At 55.8% G+C, this 4,576-nt stretch overlaps 1 long non-coding RNA gene across 1 annotated transcript; it reads left to right on the top strand.

The window, feature by feature from the left end:
- Positions 1-2,707: 2,707 nt before the first annotated feature.
- LOC144369074 (uncharacterized) lies at positions 2,708-4,308 on the top strand. Its single transcript, XR_013428530.1, has 2 exons — positions 2,708-3,455; positions 3,646-4,308. It is a non-coding gene; the product is annotated as an uncharacterized LOC144369074 (long non-coding RNA).
- The last annotated feature ends 268 nt before the right edge of the window (positions 4,309-4,576 follow it).

Raw genomic sequence — 4,576 nt, forward strand, 5'->3', positions numbered from 1 at the left:
ACGGTCTTGCCGTGGCACCGTGAGCTCCACACAGGCGGGGGCTCAGAGCCTGGCCCTGGCCCCTTCCTCCCACGAATTCAGCAGCTGCTACGGCGGCTGCTATAGCAAGCACTTGGCCAGTTTTGGCTGGACATAGGGAACTTGTGTCAGATTCCCAGTGGGTTCGTGTCTATGGCTGCTGTAACCAAGTGCCCCAAAACAGTGGCACAAAGCATCCCAAAGCTCTGGAGGTCAGAGGTCAGAGGTGGGTCCTGGTGGGCTACATTAGGGTGGGGCAGGCAGCCTCTCCTGGGGGCTCCGGGGCAGGACACAGCCCCCAGCCCTTGCAACGTCCAGTGGTGCCCATACCCTGGGCTCAGGGCCCTTCCTCCATCCAAAGGCAGCACACCCGCCCGTCTCTCCTGCCGCCCTCTTTCTGAGACTTTCCCCGGTTCCCTATTTCACTGTGAGCACCCTGAGGTTCCGCCGGACCACCCAGAGAATCCTGGATCATCTCCAGTTGCTGCATGAGGCAAGGTAGTCCTAGAATTAGGACTTGGCCGTCTTTGGAGGATCATTATCTACCGAGCAAATTTCTATCATCAGACCCAACTGGAGATTTTTTAGAGAAAGAAGAAGAGGACAATGTTGGCTTGGTGGCGTGGGCACCCTGTGCTGTGCCCACGAAGCAGGTATTTGATCAATAAATGTTTGTGACGGAGCCTTCCTCACCAACAGGACCTGCACAAAGTGACAGCACTGTGTCATCCCAGTGACCCCCCGTGGTAGCTGCCACCAGAGCTGCCATCGCCGGCCAGCATTCAGGGACACTGTCAAACCTGCAAGGTGCTCTGCAACCGTGAGCTTCGGGGTCCGTGTTCCCTTTTGCAGAAGAGAAAATAGAAGGTCAAAGACCTGAGGCACACAGTCGAGCTCTACCTTCAATTGCCACGGTGTGTCACATGATCTACAGGGAAAGCCGCTCCCGCTCGGCCAGAAGCTCCCGGGGCTCCGAGAGGAGGTCAGCCACCTCGTGCTGCCTGACCCGGACTCAAAGTCTGCAGGTAAGAGCAGCAGCTCTGGCGCATTGGCGGCCCATAGAAGGGCATTGTGCAAAGAAGGGCCAAAGGAGTTACCCATGGGGACAGAGGGTGCGGACTCAAGAATTCCCACCCTCTGTCCCCTGTGCTGTCTCTAAGTCACTCCTTGACACGGCCCGCAGCTGCCGCACGCTCTGTCTCACGTCCACTGATGAGACCCCATCTACTGGAAAGTGCTGTAGAAAGTCCCTCCAGGCCTGGGGCCCTGACTTGCCAGTGGAGGTCAGTGACTGCAGGTACAGGTGGAGGTCAGAGTGCAACCTGGGGCGTCCTCTCCTGCATTGTTCCATCAGGGGCTGATCATCCCCCGGGGTGGGGGAGGGGGAAGGAGAGGGCTGAGCAGGAGCTGCACCGCGCCTTTGGGTCCTGTTCTTCTGAGCCTGATGAGAACAACAGCTGGGCTTCCTGGGAGACGGAGAGAAGCCTTCTCCTCCTGCTTTCCCAGGGGCCCAGATTTTCTGATGGCACCTGCAGGAGGGAGAGCAGGGAGGGAACCCCAGATGAGGAAGCCAGCCTGGCTTGCCCACCCCGACCCAAGGTGGCACTGCCTGGGGCTGGGGGTTTCAGGCACCCACACGGAAGCCGCTATCTCACTGCAGAGGGAGCAAAGCACTTCCAAGACAACGGCAGCCTGTGCTGACGCGGGCGTCCAGGGCATCGCAGTGGATGGTGACCCATAAGACAGCCCGCCCTTGGGAAGTGGCCCCTGCGGGGCAGGTCCCCAGGGTACATGAAAGGAGCAGGGGACATTGCAGGTCGATTCCCCAGGGTAATGGCTGAGGTCATTTCAAAGTCACCACCAAACCAGGCAGTTGACAACCCCCTGATTCATCGATTTGCTCATTTGCAGATGTGACCTGCTGGGGCCAGGCTTGATGCCAAGTGACCAGAGCACCAGCGCGTCAGGCCTGTCCAGCATATCTGAAAACACAGAACCCAGGTTCAGCATCATTTCCTGAGAGGATGAGCTCCAGCTGCAGGTATGCTCCAGGGGACGGGTCCTCGTCCACCAGAGTCGGTGCAGGTAGGACTTCGCAGGGGGCAAGTGGCTGGGCTTTGGCTGAGGCAGCCTCTACCTTTTTCCCTAAGTCAGATTTGCGGCTCAGCACAGCCTAACGCCGTTCAGTTGCCTGCAGATCCTCCCAGGATAAGGTTTGGGTTAAATGAGATTAAACTGATGGGATTTTTAGAAGGCCAAGGTGTGGCCACTGTTTCACTGGCCACTGATTCAGCCTCCGCTTGCTGCAAGTATGCCCGTCAGTCCCCTTGGCATGGAGAACGGATGTCACACTGTGCTGAGCATGCATGGTGCAGGTACCTGGTGCCCGTGCTGCTATCCCCCCTCCCACGTCCCCTGAAGTCAGGGCAGCACTGCCCCATGGCAGACTGTCTCCATAGGGCACTCAGCAGGGGCCCCTTGGCACAAATATTTCACCAATTTCCACAAAGTCCTGGGTTTGGCTCTAAGTAGGTGGGAGACGCTGATCTGTAACTGCAACCTCTACCAAGAGGGGCAGCATGCCTGGCTTGGGGATCCTCCTCTCCCTGCCATGGCGGACACCCTCAGCAATCCGGCCGCTTCTGGCCAGCCCACAGCACTGATAGATCAAGTGTTTCTTTACCAGGCAGCAGCTGATTCGTGGACTTCAAGACGGGAATTGGCTGACCACCTCTTCAGGTCAGTGCAGTCGGTCTGGTCAGCTTCACTGTGCCCCATGGGAAAGGCGGCCTGGCTGGCCTGTCCATGCAGCCTCGCTGGGTCCCACTGCAGCAGAGCCTCGCACCCCATCTTCATTAGGCTGCCCAGCAGCCTGCTCTCAAGACGCAGGCAGGAAACCCCGTCATGGTGGCCTCGGGGTTGGACATGCACCATGCCCTGGTCCCCTCTGGCACCGGAGGCTGGCTCTCTGCAGCCTCAACCTCAGAGGGAGTCGACCCAGAGCCCCTGGAGTCAGGGGCTTGGAGAAGTGGCTCCTCCGCATTCATTCAGCCCAGACACCTCCAGTGAGCAGGCCTAGGGTCATGGGGCTGGACTCCAGGACACTCGGCATCCAGTTCAGACTTGGAACTGTGCCTCCTCTCCAATGCTGCTCCCTCCTCGTCCGCACGCACGTCGCTGCCCTTTGGAACACCTTTCCTTTGCCATATGTTACATGTATATCATTTACACATATCAGGGATTATCAACACTCAGACGGCGAAGACGGCCCTCCCCGGACCGGAAGAAGAAGCACGTGGTGGAGAGGAGACAAGGGCTCCGACAAAAGTCCACCTGAAGCCGAGAGTGACCCAGCACCAGGAGTGAGGGCCAGGGACTGACCGCCCAGTGCGCTTTCTGGATCTCTTCACCCCCCACGTCTTGAGGTTTGCCTCCAGGTATTTTATTCAGAATGAGCTTCAGGGGCCACTTTCCAGTTCACAAATTCTTTCACTTCCACTTGGGGTTTAAAAAATGATTTTCCAATGATTCTATTTTTTATTCCTAGGATCCTTAATTTGGCTTCTTAAAATAATGGATCTATTTTTAGTTCATATCTAATTGATGATTTTTTTTTACTTCAAATAGAGAAGAGATACAGAAAATGAAATGAGCTTCCAACGTACACACGGAAAAGAATAAGAACATAGCAAAGGAGCGACATTTGAAGACAGGTGGCCAGAAATCCTCGAGGTTGGACAAAGAATCAGGAGCTCTGAGTTAATGAGCAGACCAAGTGCTAGGCAGGAAGTGTGTCGGTCACGATGACAGTTACAGTGCAGAAAGGAGGAAGAAAAGGCATTCCAAAAGAAGAGCAACGAGACTGCAACGCAGCGTCCTCAGCTGCGATGTGTGTGTGAGGACAAGGAGTGAGCAGCCTCGACGTGCCAGGAGGACTGTGGATATGGTCCTCGGAGTTCCCTGAAACTGCTGTTCAGGGGCAAGGGCAGAGGAGGTCCTCAGAGTTCAGAGAGGGGAACAAGCTTCCCCCTTGGAGATCATTAAGGAGAAAGCTGCTAGGGGACATAGTCCAGCCAGAAGATAAGTGACCTCAGGGGACAGAGCAGCCCGCTACAGACAATCCCAGGCAGAGGAATGGAGAAAAGGGTTGTGGCCAATCTATTGAACCCCTGACGAGAATTATTTATTTAAGAAAATTGAATCAAAATATGGGGTGAGAGCAGCGAGAGAAGGAGGTAAAGATGAAATAACTTGAGACTGAATTAGGAAAATAAAACATTGTCATATCAACAGCTTGTGTTTATTGTGGTTTAGGTAAGAGGTGCCCCCCAAAAGCTCATGGAAGAGACAGTGAGGCCGGTTCCCAGGTGAGATGACTGGGTCAGGAGAGCCTTGACCCGTCAGTGGTTGATCCCCCATAGGATGGACTGGGTGTGGCTGAGCGAGGTGGGTCCCTGGGGGTGGCTTTGGGGTTTCTATATGGGTGAGCTGAGCTCAGTCTCTGTTTCCCCATCACCCTGGGAGCACTTCCCTCCGCCCCGCTCTCCGTCATGACGTG

This window comes from Ictidomys tridecemlineatus, chromosome 12 (genome assembly GCF_052094955.1).
Source record: "Ictidomys tridecemlineatus isolate mIctTri1 chromosome 12, mIctTri1.hap1, whole genome shotgun sequence".
Lineage (NCBI taxonomy): Eukaryota > Metazoa > Chordata > Mammalia > Rodentia > Sciuridae > Ictidomys > Ictidomys tridecemlineatus.